Source organism: Notamacropus eugenii, chromosome 4, assembly GCF_028372415.1.
Source record: "Notamacropus eugenii isolate mMacEug1 chromosome 4, mMacEug1.pri_v2, whole genome shotgun sequence".
NCBI lineage: Eukaryota > Metazoa > Chordata > Mammalia > Diprotodontia > Macropodidae > Notamacropus > Notamacropus eugenii.
This window is the reverse complement of record NC_092875.1, coordinates 438099935-438120770: the sequence shown is the minus strand read 5'-3', so window position 1 is coordinate 438120770 and position 20836 is coordinate 438099935. Positions and strand designations below refer to the sequence as shown.

The window sequence follows — 20836 nt, the reverse complement described above, 5'->3', positions numbered from 1 at the left end:
GGATATTATTAACAATGTAAGTCAAGGGCTACCTCATTTCAAATAATGACTCACAGGAGCAGGCTTAGTTAATTTTTTTAATGTTTATTTATTTACTTTTAGTTTTCAACACTGATTTCCACAAAATTTTGAGTTCCAATTTTTCTCCCCATTTCTCCTCTCTTCACCCCATAACACCTTGCATTCTGGTTACCCTTTCCCTCAATATGCCCTACCTTGTATCACACCCCTCCCTTCCCTTAGCCCCTTCTTCTCTTCTTTTCTTGTAGGGTAAGATAGATTTCTAAATCCCATTACCTATATTTCTTACTTCCCAGTTGTGTGCAAAAACAATTCTCAACATTCATTCCTAAAACTTTGAGTTCCAACTTTTCTCTCTTCCTCCCTTCCCACACATCACCACTGAGAAGGCAAGCAATTCAATACAGGCTATATATGTGTAGTTTTGCTGAAGACTTCCATAATAGTCATGTTGTGTAAGACTAGCTATATTTCCCTCCATCTTATCCTGCCCCCCACATATTCTACACTCTCTTTTGAGCTTGTCCTTCCTCAAAAGTGTTTACTTCTAATTACTCCCTCCTTCCATTTGCTCTTCTTTCTATCATCCTCCCATCCCACTTGTCCCCTTCTCCCCTACTTTCTTGCAGTATAAGATAGATTTTCATACCAAATTGCGTAAACATGTTATTCCTTCCTTAAGCCAAATGTAGAGAGAGTAAGCTTCACTTTTTCCTTCTCACCTCCCCCCCTTTCTCCTCCATTGAAAAAGATTTTGCTTGCCTCTTTTATGAAAGATAATTTGCCCCATTCCATTTCTCCCTTTCTCCTCCCTTTATATTCCTCTCTCACTCTTAATTTATTTTTTTAGATATCATCCCTTCTTATTCATCTCACCCTGTGCTTTGTGTTCATGTGTGTGTGTGTGTGTGTGTGTGTGTGTGTGTGTGTGTGTGTGTGTATAATCCCTCCAACTACCCAAATACTGAGAAATGTCTCAAGTTACAATATGGATGTAAACAATTCAACTTTAGAAAGTCCCTCATGATTTCTCCTTCCTCTTTACCTTTTCATTCTTCTCTTGATTCTTGTGTTTGAAGGTCAATTTTTCTATTCAGTTCTGGTCTCTTCATCAAGAATGCTTGAAAGTCCCCTATTTCATTGAATGACCATTTTTTCCCCTGAAGTATTATACTCAGTTTTGCTAGGTAGGTAATTCTTGGTTTTAATCCTAGTTCCTTTGACTTTTGGAATATCATATTCCAATCCCATCGATCCCTTAATGTAGAAGCTGCTAGATCTTGTGTTATTCTGATTGTATTTCCATAGTACTTGATTTGTTTCTTTCTAGCTGCTTACAATACTTTCTTCTTGACCTGGGAACTTTGGAATTTGGCTACAATATTCCTAGAAGTTTCTCTTTTTGAATCTCTTTCAGGAGGTGATCAGTGGATTCTTTCAATATTTATTTTATCCTCTGATTCTAGAATATTAAGGCAGTTTTTCTTGATAATTTCATGAAAGATGATGTCTAGGTTCTTTTTCTGATCATGGCTTTCAGATAGTCCCATAATTTTTAAATTATCTCCCCTGGATTTATTTTCCAGGTCAGTTGTTTTTCCAATGAGATATTTTACATTGTTTTCTATTTTTTCATTCTTTTGGTTTTGTTTTGTAATTTCTTGGTTTCTTATAAAGTCATTAGCTTCCATCTGTTTCATTCTAATTTTTAAAGAACTATTTTCTGCAGTGTGCTTTTGAATCTCCTTTTCCATTTGACTAATTCTGCTTTTTCAAGCATTCTTCTTCTCATTGGCTTTTTGGACCTCTTTTGCCAATTGAGTTAGCCTATTTTTAAAGGTATTATTTTCTTCAGCATTTTTGGGTCTCCTTTAGTAAGCTGTTTACTTGCTTTTCATGATTTTCTTGCATCACTCTCATTTCTCTTCCCAATTTTTCCTCCACCTCTCTTACTTGATTTTCAAAATCCTTTTTGAGCTCTTCCATGGCCTGAGACCAATGCATATTTATTTTGGAGGTTTTGGATGTAGAAGCCTTGACTTCCTCTGATGGTATGCTTTGTTCTTCCTCATCTGAAAGGATGGAAGAAAATACCTGTTCACCAAGAAAGTAACTTTTTATAGTCTTATTTTTTCCCTTTTTTGGTCATTTTCCCAGTCAGTTACTTGACTTTTGAGTTCTTTGTCAAGAGGAGAGTATCCTCTGGGGACCTGGAAGTTCTCAGTTACTCCAAGGTGGCACAATCAAGGGAGAGGAGTTTACTCCTTTCCTGGCCTGCACACTGGTCTGGGAGCAACCAAATATTTTTCTGCCCAGAATCTGGGAGTAGAATTCCCTCTCCCCAGCTGCCTCTAACTCCACCATACTGGTGTTCCTCCTCACCCCAGGGCCGGGCTCAGGGCTGAGATTCAAGTCAGCTGCTCAATTCCCCCAGGGGCTTTAGGCAGAGGGCTCCAAAAAGGAATGCTGCTATTGCAGTGCCTTATACGGGCAGTCCAGACTGCATTCCCTTCTCCTGGGTGAAGGAGCCCTCCCACTGACCTTTGAAGCTATTTGTGGCATTTGTGGGTTGAGCAGTCTGGGGATGGCAGCTGCTGCCAGTGGCATGCTCAAGCTTGTTCCAGGTCCTGTCCCTGCTGCACCACGTGGTCCACACTAGACTGTGCTCTGATCTGTGCCCAGTGCAATAGACCTTTCCTGTCAGCCTTCCAGGGTGTCTCGAGCTGGAAATCTTTTTCACTCTGTTGTTTTGTGGTTTCTGGTGTTCTAAAATTTGTTTAGACTCATTTTTTACAGATATTTTATGGGTTACATGGGGGAACTTCTACAGGTCTGTCTTTCTACTCCACCATCTTGTCTCCACTATTCAGCCATTTTTTGAGACAATCTTAAAAATTTTAAAAGGACTTATTCCCTCTGGAAATGCAAGGTAACGAGAATTTATGAAATGCTTTCTTTGTATGTAATACTGTGCTAAATGCTGGACACAGCATTACAAGCAAAAAGAAAAAAATAGCCCCTGCCCTCAAGGAGTTGATAACAAATTAAAGAGAGCTACAAAGAAGGCAGAGGTAGGTACACATGCAGGAGCTTGGGGTTAAAGTCCTGAGAGTCAGAAGCATAGCAAAATGAAGCTTGATCATCTGGGCCTGTTATCAGTATGGGCCATAGGAGCAATGCACAAATGACCAAAGGTGGTCAGAGCAGTGAAAAGGTGATCTGGGGAAAGAAGGCTCCTGATGACAGGGGAAATTCCAGGGTGAGAGGGCAACTGAGATAACTAGTGGTCAGTATTCAGGAAAAGGACAAGGCTTTTGCACATTTGGGCACAATCAGAGTTACACTGAGAGAAATTATCTTTTTCTTTGAAAAATATTAAATAGTGGAATGGTTTAGATGTAGTTGTCTTCCTTACGAGGTACAAAGACATAATAGCGTATAGAGCACAGATGGGCCAGAGTGTTCACACACCTGAGAAAGAATCAATAATAATTGGTTCTTTCCTTTAGTAGTGTATAGTGGTTCCTTTAGTATCTATACAATGACAAAAAAGACTTTCTGGGGCTTGCCCTTTCTTCAAATATATGGGTACCATGTGATTTATTTTTTTATATATTTATTACCAATTATACTAAATATACTAAATTTTAGTATATACTTACGTCTCCCTCATAGAATATAAACTTCTTGAGAAAAGCAAATATTTACCTTTTATCTTTATATTTCTATCAGTGCTTGGTAAACATAGTTGATCTTGTTGTTAAGTCATATCCAACTCTTTGTGTCCCCATGGATTATATTGTCCATGGGATTTTCTTGACAAAGATACTGGAGTGATTCATCACTTTCTTCTCCAGTGGATTAAGGTAAACAGAGGTTAAGTGACTTGCCAAGGGTCACACAGCCAGTGAGTGTCTAAGGCGGGATTTGAACTCAGATCCTCCTGACTTCAAGCCTGATGTTCTATCCACTAAGCCATCTGGCTGCCTCTGGTAAATATAGTAATAGGTACTTAATAAATGCCTATTGATTATTTAATTGATTGATATGTTAATCCAGGGTATTCTAATTGACTGTTGTATTCTAACATCTAGTACCAGCCAACATTTTTCTCTTTAATAAATGGATGTATTAAAAGTATTATCATTTGAAGACTAGACTGATATTAGGCTGATGCATCTTTAATCCCTACCTGAAAAGCTCATCTACTCTTTTATTTTGGCCCATTCTTGTGTTTGTCTTTCCTCAAAAAGATGTTACCATTTGTCGCTATCCTTTGTTTACAGTTTTTCAATGAGTTTTCCAAAGGTGGCTGTATTGCAATCTAAGCAGATTTAATGCAATCATTTATAAAATACTCTGTTAAAATCCAGATATATACTATCCCAGGATCTTGTGTCATCTAGTAATATTTAATTTGATATGTTTTTCTCTGACCCTAAACTCTTTATTGCTTATGTTTTCATTGTCCTCCAGATGTTTACAGATTTTTATCCCTACCTATTTTTTCCTAATGGCCTAGTAAATATTGACATCAGTCTTGCCAGATGGATAATTCTTAGCACAGTTGATTTTAAGTCCATTTAATATGGCACCCATTTCCTCACCCTCTTCAAATCCACACAGATTGGATAGAGCAATAAAAACAAAATATCCATTTGGCTAGAAAATTTATGATATAAGCTAGCATGATTAGTTTATTTGTTTATGATCAAGTGGCCCACGATGCAATATCCCCTTTGGCATTTGTCACGGGTGGTTATTTTTGCATGGTTTTTATTTCTGCCTACTTATCTTGATCTCATTTCTTCATGTTTTATTAACATTTGGTGTTAAAAATGAGTTCAATGTTATATCCATTTTAGAATTACCATTAATTCTTTGTCATTTTTTTCTTCATTAGCAAAATATTTTCCATATAACAATAATTCCCTGAGTTAAGGGTGGGGAAGCTGAGGCCCTGAGGCCCCATGTGGCCCTCTAGATCCTCAAGTGTAGCCTTTTGACTGAGTCCAAGTTTTACAGAACAAATCCTTTTATTAAAGGGATTTGTTTTGTGATATGTGTTTAATTATGTAAGTGTGTATATATGCGTGTGTGTATATATATATGTATATAAGTGTGTGTATGTGTATGTGTGTATGTATAAGTGTATAATTAAAATATGCAAAAGCTTCAAGGAATTTTCAGGAAGAAAGTCTGAGACCAGTTACAACTTCAAGCTCTTATACTTTGAAAATCATGAACAATTTCCCCTTTTGATGCCACTCCATAGATAGTAGGTGAAAACAGAAAAAAATTTCTATGCCCTAATAAAAATATCTCTGAATTAGAAGTGCATGTATTGTTCTAATTATTATGACATATGCATGTGATCTAGAATGAAAAAAATAGCAGATATTTATCATAAATGAAGATGTCCTATAGAAAGAAGGAAAATACTTAGACACAATTCTTCAAGTAGTATCTGACTGATATTCTACAAGGTATTATGAATGCATGAAATAGCATTCAAGAGAAAATATCGGTAAATTAAGCAATACCTGCTGATAGGAGTTTTGTTTAAGAATAGTCAAGAAAGTAAAAAAATCTACTTAAGGAAATCTTATTATGTCTTAAGAAATTTTCCCATGGAAGTCAATCCTACTCCCCTGACATATTCAGGAAGTGATCATTTTATTTTTTTCATGTTTGTAGGCCTTCCCTATTTAGGAGACCCAATGGAGAGAAAGGAGAAGGATATGGGGAGACAGGAAGAGGGAGAAGGAAGATGGAAGGGGAAGAAGGAAAGGAACTGTGTTTTGATGATGATAATACAACTGAATTAATGGCAGCGCCTGATATCGGGTGTAGTATAGGGAGCCAAAAGAAAGGATATCCTCTAGAATAGTTCCTCCTTTCTCCCTCAGCTCCTGTTCTTGACCTTTTACTGATCCTTTCCTCTTACCGTTCACTTCATTTCTTCTCTTATTGTTATTTATCATACTCTGCCATTTTGTTCAACCCTCTTTCCCCTCCCCAAAGGTCAAAGTTGAGATAGGGAAGAGAAGGGAAGAAATACATGGGTGTATGAACATGTGTAGGAGACAATATGTAAAGGGGGTGCATTATTTTTAGGGAGTTGTCTTCTTTCTCCTCCTTCCGCAGTCCTATTTCAAACAGTCTGACTTTTCCTTTGATAAAAGACAGAGAAAGATAAGTAGCTTAACTGCTTTGTAAACCTAATTGACAAATTGTTTGCTCAAATGGACTAAATTGACCATCTGTTGGCTGTCATATAGATATAATCTCAGTGATTTTTATGAATGGAGACCTGAAGTGATCTTTCAGTGTTTCTGTCCTTTTCTAAATGTATTCAGACAGTTTTAAAGAAGGAAAACAAGATGGATAAACCTAGATGTTTGGTGGTATGTAATGGTGTATCTTGCTAATTTCCTGATGTAAAGCTTTGCTGAGAAATCATTTCATTAAGTGTTCCATTTGTAATCAGCATGTAGTGTTTCCTAATCTCAGCATTTACTTAATCATTCCTCAGACTCAGAGGGCTATTAGCCAAAGAACACCTCACTGAGTGAAACAAACAAGTGTCTTTACTGGCTTTAAGTATTGGCTGTGTATGTAAGAAAGGACTGAGGATAGATCTTTTTACCTTATGATTCTTGACATCCTTTGAAAAGAGTAAAGCCTTTCCAGTGAGTGCAATTGATCAGTGGAAATTGTACCCAAGCGAAAATTCAAATGACTGCATTTGGTGTCCTGATCCCCTAACAACCACAATTCTGATATCTTAGGAGTGATATGTAAATATATGTAGATAGAGTAAGGAACCCTGAGAAAGCCTCTAATGCAACTGCTTTCATATATGAAAAACGAAGAAAATAATTCCTGTCCTTCCCACTTCTTGGAGTAATCCAAATACTCAATGTTGAAGGACTTTGTAGTATAGAGGACTGGGTGATTTAATGACAGACCACTAAAAGGCATGGCACCAAGGTTCAGATGACATCCTTGATGCTAACTAGTTAAGTGACATTCAGATATGCACATAATTATTCTGACTTTCAGTTTCCTTATGTGTAAAATGATATAATATTGTATTACATGAGCTCTAAGATCTCTATAAACTCAGTTTCATATTAGACTTAACTGATTCCAAGTCTGATATGCTGATTCCTCATTTTCTTTTTGTCTCATCTAACTCCCTTACCCTTCCACATCCAGTTAGCATACATTATGAAGTCAGCTTCTACAATGCTAATTCAACTTATCTTTTTAAAAACTTTTGGAAAGGGTATTCGCTAAGATGATATAGTAAAAGCAGTTACTACAAAATAGTTTTCCCAAAGAATCCTGGGCCACCATTTCCCACAGGCACACAGAGTTCAAGGGAAGAGTGAACTGAAAGTAAAGTGATGATGAGGCACACATGTAGAAAACATGGTCAGCCAAAGGGAAACTTAATAGATCCCAGTCCAAGGCTTACTTGGTCATTTTTTTTTTTGATGACCCAGAGTGAATTAAATAACAGTTGTTTCTGTTTTGGCCAGAAACTTGAAGGTCTTCCCCTCCCAGACTTTTTTTTTTTTTTCTGACTAGGTAGAAGTGACCATTTTTTGCCTAATTTCTTACCTAGCCTTTAGTCACTGAATGTGTGTTGTCTCAGATAAACTGAGACCTGGAAAAGACCTTAGCTTATAAAGACCAAGGCCTCCCACTGCATCCAGGACCATTTCCAGGCATCTGATCTATATCTTGCCATTGGACCTATATGGCTCAGGGGAGAGAGTGAGGCTGACGACTTTGCACAGCACCACCTCACTTAAATCCAATTCATTTACAAGTCATGACATCACTTTTCTGATGTAATTGGTCCTCTTCTAAAGCAAAGGACAAGCAAGAATTCATGAATACAAGTAGCTTCCCCATGGGGGGCCCAACTGGTCAGTTCCAGCTGAGCATTGCTGCCCCTTCCTTCCTTTCTTTCTTCCTCCCTTTCCCTCTCTCTCCTTTCCTCCTTCCTCTCCCTCCTCTCCCTATTCCCTTCCTCTCTCTCCTCTCGCTCAGTCCGTATAGGGAATCATACCCTTAACTGAGGATGTTCTGCCCAAAAGAATATAAATTTTGATCACTGAAACCGTGGAAGATATATTGGAATTTACATGTTAGATTTCTTTTTTTTCTCATCCCTACTTATTTATTCCATGATTACAAGAAGAAATAGTGACAATTAATTCTTTTGCTCCCTGTAGCTATATTTGTGATTTCTTGAAATATAATATCAAAAACCCAGACTTTGATAAAGCTCACAGGAATTCAAGTAGAGCTGCTTGACCATGCCTTAAACCCAAATGACTCCAGCTCTCACAGGTTATTAGCCAATAATAGGTTCCAGATCAAACCTCACTTGGTCAATTCTTTGGATTTTGATAGCTCAGAATGAGTATAAATAGTAATTTTTCTGTTTGGGCCAGAAACCTTGAGGGTCTTCCCTTCCCAGATTAACTTATTTTTCTGACAATGTGCAGTCTTCTTTGTCTGATATTCAAGACTCTCCATAATCAGGTGCCTTTCTTTCTATCTTTTTTTCTTTCCCATTATCTCATTGTCTTTATGTCACACTTTAGACAAACTGAATTATTCACTGAATCTTGTCCATACTGGATACTTTACACCCCTTTCATGCCTTTGATCACATTTGAATTTTCTCCCCCTTCCCCACCCAATCTGAGTTTTTAAATCCTTGAAATCCTTCAAAACCCAGCTTAAATGTCTCCTACATCATGAAGCCTTCACTGGTTGGTCCCAATTAATCTTTTTCTTTCTTTCTCCTGCCCCTCACAGAAATTGACATTTTTCTGTGTTCTTCTGCTCGTTTGTTCTATAGCTATTGCATGGTACTACATGCTTATTTACAGGTGCTATCTTAAAAATCAGAAGCAGAATGAAATAATCATGATGGTGTAACTATGTTTAAGTCTCCACCATTGTCTAGCATAGTGGTTTGCACCTAGGGACCAGGAGGAGTAGACCTGTAATGTCATTGTTACAGTGAATTCCAATGTGAGGAAACCCACTCTACTAAATCAGCCTGGCATTCTCTTTGCAGAAGAATTATCTAGAGAACTAAGGTATTAAATGATTGATGCAGACTTGACCTGAAGTATTCCTGATTCTAAGACCAGCAAACTTCTCTACTGTGCCTCTCACCCTGTACTGCCTAGGATTTTCTCACCCTGGAAAATTATTCCATTTCTGCAGAGACCCTCTTGCAATGGTGAGTTCCACCTGAAACTTCTATTTTGAGAAAGGTTCCAGGACAGCCAACCTTATTTCCTCTCCCAACTCTGCTTTTAACTCTTGAGACTTTGCCAGGATGACGCCATGGGAATATCCCCCTCTTTGCACTTTTAACTCCCTTTTTTGTGTTGTCTGCCTTCTTAGGATGTAAGCTAACCAAAGGCAAATACCGTCTTTTCACTTGTATTTGCACTTGCACTTATCTTGATGCCTGGTTTGTAGTAAGTGTTCAATAAAGGTTTGCTAACCTGACTATCCTTTATGCCATTCTGAATCCAAAAGGTGTTTAATAAATGGCTGAAGAATCTTCATGTTTATTTGTCTGCATGCCCAAAGTACCAAGGTCTAATACTTTGGGGGTTTCTAATACCTAGGGATTATCCCACAACTGAATAAGTTGAACTCTGGCTGGGTTTGAACCACAAAGCAAACATCTATTAGATGAAATAATCAAACTAGGGAGATTGTTGGTCAAAAGGTCTGAAATAGATTCTGAATTATCATTGTCTTTTTCTTCCCCCATTAAATCAACTTATTCACAACGGAAATCATTATTATATCTTCCCAAGCAGGAACCCTAACTACTTCTGCCCATGATAATCCTTCTGTACTTCTATCCATGACCGTACTTCTTTACTAATCCTTCTGGTAACCACCCAAGATAGAAATGTTATCCTTAACTCCTCCCACTCCTGTGGCCCCTACATTTATTTTCAACAACATTTTTATTTCCATAATACGTTTACATCAATCCTCTGCTCTCCATTCTTACTGGAACTACCAGAGTTCAGATTTTTATCCCTTCTCACCAGCAACATTGAAATATTCTCTGGACTAATCTTGTAACCTCATATTGATCACATGTTTCTTCCTAATGCATAACTCGGATTGTATTATTTCTTATATGAAATAGATCTCCAATGATGCAGTATGCAGTCCTTCCAGGCTTCTCATCCGGTGCAATTCTTGCTCATATTTTCCCATCATTTCCTCACAGATTACCCACACAACAGATGAAACATTTATTTGCTCCTGACATTTTGAGGGCACTCGTGGAACTGTCCAGCACCCCACCTGTCTCCCTCACATAACCAGTCTATCTCTTCCTATCCTGCATGTTTCTTAGTGACATCTTTTACCCCTGTTTTTCTTTGAAATTTGTTGTTGTTTAAATGTTGCAGCCTTCTCAAACCTGCCAGGTGCCTTTCTCTGTGTAATAGTCATTTTCAGTTCTTTGGAACCCTCCTCAATTCTAGGTTCAGAAACATTAAGTGACACTGTGCTGTAGTTACTGAATATTTATAGAATCAGATTTTGAATCAATTGTTAAGCATTTGTTAAGCACCTATTATATGCCAGGATCTGTGCTGTTTTGGAGGATACAAAGGAATATGCTCTGCTTTCAAGGACCTTATGTTCTGTCAGAGGATTTAACACATATGTGTCCCCTGAGAGAATGCATATATGCATTGAGTGTATATGTATAAGATATATGCAAAATAAAGTCATTTTGGCAGATAGAGAACTAGAAACTGAGGGATACAGAAAGCATTTTTGAGTTTTGAAGGAAACAAGGAATCCTATTAGAGTGAAAGTAAGGAAAGAAATAAATGCAAGGGCAGAGAGATGGGAGGTAATTTGTAAGAAAAAGTTGAGGGAAAGCCTATTTGACTAGATTGTAGAGTGTAGGAAGGGGAGAAATATATTGTCACCTGAGACCCAGGGTTATGTTCCCCTCCAATCAAGAACTTCTACTCCTGACTCACCTAAACTGAACTCAGTCCTTAAGGAGCCTAATCTCTCCCACCCAAAAAGGACTCCTGCTTTTTCTATATTCCCTGGATCTACACTGGAATTTTTGGGGAAATCTCTAAAATAAATCTTAGGCATAGCTCATATCTAGGGTCTCCCAAGACTCTAGAGTCACTTGTAGAAAAAGTACTTGGTGCACAAAGTAAAAATCAGATTTAGAACAGTTATTTATTACTCTGCCCTAAAAAGAATGCTTAAAATTCAAAAGACTCATGTTTGTTTTAACAAATACATAAAATATTTTTAAAAATCATAAAATATTCAAGAATAACTCATCACATCTATTATACTCTCTTGGAAAGTGATGGAAAGATAAAGGTAACGTAGGACCTCTGACCACATATTTCACAAATTTATTTCAGGTAGGTACTATCTAAGCAAATCAAAGTATCCAGTTTTCTTGAAAAGTCAGGAATGATTCTGTAATCTCTTGATATTCAGGATGATCTTGTTTATAATCATATTCCCAGCATGTTTTGCTCTTCTCTTGAACTGATTTTTTCAAGTGAAGTATTCATCCTCAGTTAGCAGACTAAAGAAAATCAATTAAGTTCAACACACTTCTTATTTCAGTAGTGCCCAGCACGTAGTAGGCACTTAATAAGTGCTAGATAACTATTTCAAATTTACTCTTGTGTTCAGAATTGTGGTAGACGCTGTAGCTACAAAAATGAAAACAATCAGACTCTGACCTCCAAGGGTTTCTCATCTAGCACTAACAAAAATATGTCGTCTATATAGAGGTCTCCCGCATCCTGAAAACAAACCAAAACCAAAACCACCTCATTTTGATCTTTCTGTCCCCATGAACCATTCTCCTATAGCTTTTCTGTTCTTTAGAATTCTGAATTCTGAATTTTAGATCAATTTTGTTGTAATTGTTCTTTCTTCTCAGAGGGCCATGACATCAGGAAGATGATAAAATAACTTGCAGTTGACTTTCATTTGAGTGAGGGAAGGTTGTGCAAGGTCACCAGCCTCACTTTCTCCTCCAGAGCCTTCTGGGTCCAGTGGCTAGATATTCATCGGGAAGACTGGAGATGCTCCAGGGAGACTCTGGCCTTTTTAGATTAAGGCCTTTTCAGGTTCTCATTTTGAGTTAGATAATGCTCATTGAGGGCATTATTTAAACCCATTAGGGGTAGCTGGGTGGTGCAGTGGATAGAGCACCAGTGCAGGAGTCAGGAGGACCTGAGTTCAAATCTCACCTCAGACACTTGACACCCACTAGCTGTGTGACCTTGGGCAAGTCACTTAACCCTGATTGCCTCATTCTGGGTCATCTCCAGGCATCTTGATGAATATCTGGTCACTGGATTCAGATGACTCTGGAGGAGAAGTGAGGCTGGTGACCTGCACAGCCCTCATTCACTCAAAACAAAATCAAGTTCAAGTCATGTCATCATTTTTCTGATGGCATGGTCTTCTTCAGCAATGAAGGACGAATACACATAAACCCATTAGAGGCCTCTTTAAGTATTATTTAAGTATTACTCTATTAAGTTATTCAAGGGATGGCCCCTTTTAGTTAATGTCCTGGAAATGGTCATCTACAATAGATGACTCCACTTGGCTATTATTCTGTTCTCATATTTATACATCTATAATACCTTATAGTCTGGTTCCTGACTTTATCATCCCACTATAATTGCTCTCCCAAAAGTTACTAATGAAATTGCCAGATCCAAAGGTCTTTTCTTAATTCCCCTTCTCTTTGACCTCTGTCCAACTTTTGGCACTGTTGATCACTCTCTTCCCCTGTTTATTTTCTCCTCTTTAGGTTTTTGGGACACCACTCTTGATTTTCATCCTCTCTATCTAACCATTTCTTCTCTGTCTCTTTTGCTGGATCCTCTTCCAGATCACTTCTAAGCATAGGTGTCCCTCGGTGTTCTGTCCAGTCCCTCTTTTCTTCTCCCTCTATACTGCTTCACTTAGTGATCTCATCAGATCTCATGCATTTAATGATCATCTCAGGGACTACCTATCCTTCCCTAGCCTCTCTGCTGACTTCCAGTCTTAGATCTCCAACTCGCTTTCAGACATCTCAAACTGAATGTCCAGTAGACATCTTAAACTCAATATGCCCACAAAAAGCTCATTATCTTTTCCTAACCCCCACCTCTACCTTCCCTGTTACTATAGAGGGCAGCACCAGCCTCCCAGGTCCTCAGGCTCACAACCTAGGAGTCATCTTTGACTCTTCACTATCTCTTACCCCTCACCCCTGTGTCAAATCTGTTGCCATCATTTGTTGACTTGATCTTTAAAACCCTTCATAAGCTACTCCGGACTATTTTTCTAGATAATTCATTTGCAGTGTTATTCTTCTTAGGTTACATTTCAGCCAAACAGAAAGGCTGTTCTGTGGAAGAGACCTGAGGAGGCCTCTTCCTATGACCATAATTCATTCCAGTAATTTAAAATTATGTTCCTACTTATGGTACTCTGGTACATGTAGAATCTCTGTGACTCTAAAGAATTGTGGGAAGCATCATGGAAGACCAGAGAAACTGCCTCTGGAACTATACTTCCCCTTAGTGTAGAATAGGTAGAAAGAGCCCTGACTCTGAAGTCAGAGATCAGGGTTTCAAATTCAAATTCAGACACTTGCTACCTATGCCCTATGGCAATTCATTTGACCCCACTGGGCCTCAGTTTTCTCATCTGTAAAGTCACAAGGCTGGGCAAGATGACCTCTGAGGTCCCTATCAATTCTATAATCCTATGATACCCTTCTTAAAAACCTCAACTTCCTTCAAGGGTCAGCCTAAGTATAACCTTCTATTGAACTACAGCTCCCCTAACCATCTGCTAGTTATTTTTCTCATTTTAGATGAACTAACTATTTAATTATCTAAGTATATGTCACTCAGTAGAAAATATGTCTTAATTTCTTAAATTTCTTTGCATCCTCATCACCTAACACAGTGTCTTACAAAAAGTTTTATATGTATATATATATAAAACTTTTTGTTTTATATCTATTTATAAATCCATTTAATAAATTTTTTCAGCTAACAAGAATTTATTTTTGATGTGGGGAGGGTGAATATACTTTTTCAGCAAATCTATGTAATTAAGTAATATAAATTCCCACATAAACCATGATTAAAAAGTGCATTTTATTCTTTTTAGTCTTATTTTTTCTCAATTACATTTAAAAAATTTATCATTCATTTTCAAAAGTTTTGAATGCTAAATTCTCTCCCTCCCTTCTCTTCCTTCTTCCCCTCCCCCATCCTTGAGAAGGCAAGAAATTTCCAATTGATTATACATATGAAGTCATGCACATTTTATTCTGCTTTACCTCTCTATCACTAAGCATTTTACTTTGGCGGTCCTCTGAAATCAGGGTTGCATGTTGCATTGGTCAAAATTCTTATATCTTACAACGTATTTTGACTGTATGTGTTGTAAGGAATGTCTTATTCTGGGGATGACCAAAATCATCTGTACTTAATAATGACACATTAGAGTGAATTTTAAATATTCAGATAAATTGGAGCATAGCCAACAGAATAAGGCACTTGATTGCATCAAGATTGCCCTACAATTGGTGTTCTCGGTTACATTGGTTTGCTGAGATGGGGAGATATCCATCTCATTTTATTTTTCTCTAATTGACTTCTTGGCAGTGTTCATAGAGAGGACAAAAGCATCATGAGCATGGAAAGTGAACCTTGACAAGGTCTTGGCATGGAAAATCCCTGTCTTTTCATGAAGTATATAATCTGTAATGAATAAATGAGTATGCACTGTGTCAATCTGGTGCCTATCCTTGGAACCTGGTTCACCCTGAGTATTAATTAACATAACCATGTTCTTCCAAACACATTCATGAAGTGAAGACTTGGTGTGGAATAAACATTGGAAGAGAGTCCACAGACCTCTTCTTTCACTCCCAAGACTAACTTCATTCACCTTTCACCTATAGGAAAGCCTGTACAAAAGCCTTCTGCAGTAATAGGTGTCTGCTACCTATAGTGAAGGAGTTCCCTTAGCTTCTGTTATTTGTCTATCTCACTTTCCCACAGCTCCAAGAATCAAAAAAGTTTACGTGGATTTTGATTTGTTTTGTCCTGACAACAGAAGATGGAGAAAAGCTCACAGGCATCTTCATGTGCCAACTGCCAGTCTTCTCTATTCCAAGTCAAACTGAGCAGCCACAAGATTATACTAACAATTTTCACTTAGGGTTTGCAAAGTGCTGTTCTCACACTCGCTCTATTGGATAAGTGGAGCAATCATCATTATAGCCATTTTTCAGATGAGAAAATTGAGGTTCATAGAGGTTACACAATTAGAAAGTGGTGAAGCTGGGACTCAAATCCATATCTTCTCTTAAGACCGATTTACCACATCAACAGATTTAGATCTATCCAACAATTTGAAATGTGACAGCATTCCAAATTTGCATGAGTGTTTCACTTCCTCTAGAAATATTGATGAACTCCAAATATCTTAAATTTGATGCAATTAGAGGAAAGCAAATTAATATTGCTACAATTCTTTTTTAAAGGAATTGAGTTGTTTTTATGTCACTCGCCGCCACACCCCAAAAAAGGTCATTTGGGAGACAGGGAGCTATAACTGATGTTAAATGTATGAGGTCTGACCACAGTTAATGATTAATTCATTTTTGGCATGCATTTGTGATAATATTAAAGGTGCTTGGACTCATTTAATGCTTTCTTAGAAGGAGAAATTCTATGACAAGTCCTTTGTGGATGAGATCTACAAAGTTTAAGGGTTCTGAGCATGTGCAAGAAAATAGGTCCATATTGCCCTCTTGTGTTGTTCTCCTGAATTACAGCCTCCTATTGAATAGTGGAAAACTAGAATTCAATAAGCATTAACTAAGCACTAATTGTGGACTGTGCCCTGTACAAGATTCTCCGGGATATATAAAGTTTGGATAAAACTTGGCCCCTGCCCTCGAAGAGCTTAGAGTCAAGTATGGGGAAATGACCTATAGACATAACTTGAATAATATATGACCTGTTCTAAAAGAGATACTTAAAAAACACTATAGGAGATTCAAAAGATAAAGGATAATTATTGGCTGTGGGATGGGGGACATTTAAGTAGGCCTTCTAGAACATTATTATTGTCCTTTGGTTTAAAAAAAGTAATAATACCACAAGAGGGGAAGGAGGCAGAGCTTTCTAAAAATAGAGAATAGTGTGAGCAAGTTTATAAAAGGGAAAATTGCAAGGAGTAAACAAGGATTAGCAATGAATATTATATGTAGCCTAGTGCATGCATTTAACAGTATGAAATTAGATTGGAAGGCTGTGTGGTTTAATATTCTGGACAGCCAGAATAAACAATATAGGCGTTTTTGGTAGGTAATAGAGAAGACTCATTGAACAGTTTTAGAATGATAAGGATGAATCATTGCTTTGCCCCCTTTCCCCACAACTCTACTGAGCAAATCAACCATTATTAGTCTTTGGTTCTCCTCATCCAGTGTCTGAAGGTATGAAACTACTATGTCCTCCTGCCAAGCATTTGTATTTGTATTAATAGCCAAGTTGTTTTAGCTCTGAGAGACTTCAGAATATGACACAAGAGCTATTTCAAAGGTAGCGGGAAAGTGTCCCATTTGTCCATTTACCAATCTATGTTCATCTCAACAGCTGGCGGTAGAAGCAAGGCTAAGTCACAAAGAAAGAACTGAGCTAAGATTGAGAAAAGTTGGCTGTTACTGTTCAGTTATGTCTCACTCTTCGTGACCCCATTTGGGATTTTCTTGGCAAAGACAGTGGTGTGGTTTACTATTTCCTGCTCCAGCTCATTTTACAGATGAGGACACTGAGGCAAATAGAGTTAAGCAACTTGCCCAGAGTCACACAGCTAGTAAGTGACTGAGGCCAGATTTTAACTCAGAAAGATCAGTCTTCCTGACTCTAGGCCTGGAATTTTATCCACTGCACCACCTTGCATTTGTGGGATCAAGAAATAGGCACAAATAATAAATCTAGATGTTTGTAAAAAGAGGTGAGAAGTTTTGTGATGACCCAGGCCTATACTTCCAATATACCTCCATCACAGACATTTAGTTTCTAGAGTATTGAAATAGAATCTTTTCATAGTTTAGTGTTTATTCCCGGTCTCACATTTCCAGGATAACCACAATAGACCAATGCACTGGATTTGTAGTTCTTGATGATTCATGTAATTCATTAGCTCAATAGCAAATTACAGATCTGTGATAGGTTCTGTGATAGAGTAATATGCACCATGATCAAGCTTGAAGTTAAAGAAACCAGCATTAGTCAGATAATTCAGGATTTGATAGGTGTTCAATATTAGCCAGATTCAGAGGGTTGAAATGACAATTACCTGTATATAGGCTGTCTGGGGAAATTAGGAAAATGATGTATGCTCCTTGGAGCTAGATAACAGCTAAGAAGGAGGTGCATAACTTGTGTTAATTTGGCCTGAGACAGAAACTCAAACACTGTGAAATAAGAATGAAGCAGTTAAGACTTTTAAAAACAAGTAAATAACACTGACTTTACAAGGCTGAAAAGCCAATAATGCATGCTTAGAGAGCTGTTTCAGTAATGTTTTTCCCCAGGATGATGTAAATTGAGGGGTGGGCTATTGCATTGACCCACTTGACAGCCTATAGAACATCACCTGTTAGAATTCAGGTTTCACTGGTGCCTTTAAGTCAGAAAGAAGAAAGGTTAAATATGTGGATCAAAAAACCTAACAGTCTGGTGCCATAGAAGGAAGTGGATTTGGAACCAAAGTATATGGGTGCCAATCCCAAATGTACTTCTTACTCTTATGGCCTTCTAGTACAGGCACTTAGTGTCTTTTAACCTCAACCTCTCCATTGGTAAGTTGAGGGGCCTGAGCTGAGTAATTACAAAAATCCCTTCCAGCTCCAAATGTTTGATACTATAAAAATTTTGGGATGCATAAAGAGCAAATCACTTCCTCTAAGTTACCCTCTATCTAAAAAATAGTTGATAATGGGTACTTCACAGGCTTCATGTGAGGAAAACATGTGGAATGCTAGATAATTATGGAAAGCCAACTGGTTAATCACCAAACGCAGTAGGGTGGTGCAGTGGAAGGAGCCCTGGGCCTAGAGTCAGGAAGACCTGAGTTCAAATCCTGTCTCAGATACTAGTTTTATAAACCTAGACAAGTCACTTTTCCTCTCCTATCCTCAGTTTCTTTATCTGTAAAATAGGGATAAGAGTACTATCTATTTGCTAGGATTGTCATGAGGATAAAATAAGATGATTTTTGTAAATCAACCCCTTTGCAAACCTTAAAATGGTACATAAATGCTATCTCTTATTGGTAGAAAATAATAATGAATTGTGACTGTGGCAAAATACCCCAAAAGGGGGCAGAAGTTTTTGAGACACATATAGTTCTCAGATCACCTAAAAACATCAATTGAACGGATGGTACTTGAAATGTGAAACCCTTGTCCAATGAACAACGAGATGAACTAAACCAGTGGGAAAACGGAATCACAGCTATCATTCTTGCCACAAATGAAGCCACAAGTCAGATCAAATTGCAGCTAAGTGGAAAGAAGTTCGCAAGTTCTGGAAGAAGCACCAAAAGAAATCCCCTGAGTTGGGTTCATCATGGCCTCAAAGGCAAAGAAACATCTTTCATGGAATATTTTGTCCTCTTACCTTGAAGTGCTCATGAGGAACATCAGTAAAGAGGCTGCTAAGATAATTAGGGCAGCTTATGCACAAGTATCTGTTTCAGGAGATTAAAAAGTTAAGAAATTCAATCAAGACCTTAAGAAAATCATCCAATGCAAGGTAATGTATACCCGGATACTCTGTGACTTCAAGATAAAAGTGGGCGCCAGGTTAGGTAGAGCAAAAATCATTGAAATATATAGTTCAAAATAAAAAAAAAAGTCTGATGAATTGTGGAATACTTAAAAGTCTCACATCTTTCATCAAGGATACTGTCTTTAAAACATGGTGAGCATCAACCATCATGAAATTTACTTACACTTAATAGAGAGAAAATTATCATCCAAATGGCAGTCATGTCAGAACTGCTTATTAAATAGTTAGAGCAAAAGTCAAAATTAACACAAGACTGGAAATGAGAAGAGATGAGAAGAAAAGTGCATGAAATGACAAAGCTCCAGTATGATCTATTTAACCAAGCTATTGTTATTGAAAAACGGGAAATGGATGAAGGAAAAAATACCAGTTCCAATGTAAAGTAATTTCCATGATGAAGCAAATGAAAGAGTCCAGAAATCATTCCAGAGAACAACTTTTTGATACCTTTTCCCAAGAAAATATTTACTAGAGACACAAATCTATTTGCAAAATGTTAAGACACAGGATGATAAAACATTCCAAACAGCTTTATATAAGAAAGAGTAGAAGAAGGGATAAGGAGTTTATAGAAAATTTGGCATGAGTCCTACAAGTCAGAATAATACAGGAATATTCATAGATGAAAATAGTATAACAGTTGAAAAATGAAACAGATCAGGCATTTCTATAGCAAAATGTTTATAGTATTTATCACAATAGAACCATATATTTGAATACTACCACAAGTAGAAATTCCATTATGTGAAAGATGTAAAAAGCAGCCGCACTTTATTAGACACGCAAAATAAACCAATGCCAACTGTGATGGAATCAATTGTCAAAAATATTTGAAACAGATCAGGACACTGTACAATTGGAAGATATCGTGTATCTTTATTACTATGAAAATATGGTAAACAAGATGATTGAAAAGGAATCACTGATTATCAACCCATAAACCTACTTTTTAAGATATACATACATTCATAGATATATGCATATATATGTATACATTTGTTATTTTAGTGCCCTTTTCTGTGATGTGCTTGGTTACATATGAAATATATTATGAGAAATAGGAAGACTTTCACAGATGATTTTCAGTCAGAGACTACATAATCATAGTCACTCAACTGCCTAAAAATGAGGAGAATATAAGATGTTGTGGTATTTATTGTTTGCTGTTTTTTTTTTAAAGCACATTTGACTTAGTAATACAAAATGACACCTTGAAGTTTCTTCACCAGTAAGGTATCTCACATGCATGTTTTGATAATATAATAACCCTTTTTATATAATCACAAAGGTAACTTGAAATGATCTCTTGGTAAGAAAAATCCAGCTAGGCATACAATAGATGGATGCCTGCCAAAAGGGCCCACCACTCTTCTGACGGTTGTGATGTTGGAGTCTAACTAGTAGGAGGATTTAAAATAGATGACAAAATTTTGCAGATGTTCCTTTGGAGGATAATATTTTGCTGATTACAACAAGTCCATGGTCTCATCAGTGAGGTCTATAACTATTAAAGAGATCAGCTAAACAACTCATATAGGAAAAACTAAACAGATAAAAATGTCTATTGTCCTGATTATGGCCCATTGGCTTCAGGATTTGCTGAAGGTAATTAGCAAGGCCAGATGTGAACCTAAGTCTTCTAAATACCAGTCTAGTTCTCCTTCTAATGTCCTTCATCTGCCTCATATACTAAAAAATAGAGAGCTAACAACCCTAAGGAAGCACTGTATGTGAACAAAGAAGGCCTGACAGCTTTGAAAAAAAAAATCCCTTATCCTTGAGAACATCATTTATTGACTACCTTATACTATATTTGTTAGGGGAACATGTTGACACTGGCTATTTTGTACCCTGCCTAACAC

The 20836-nt window shown here is 37.4% G+C and overlaps 1 protein-coding gene across 1 annotated transcript in view; it reads left to right on the top strand.

Moving 5' to 3' along the window:
* Window positions 1–20836, top strand: part of DCC (DCC netrin 1 receptor) — a 995337-nt gene that overhangs the window by 787501 nt on the left and 187000 nt on the right. The window lies entirely within an intron of this gene.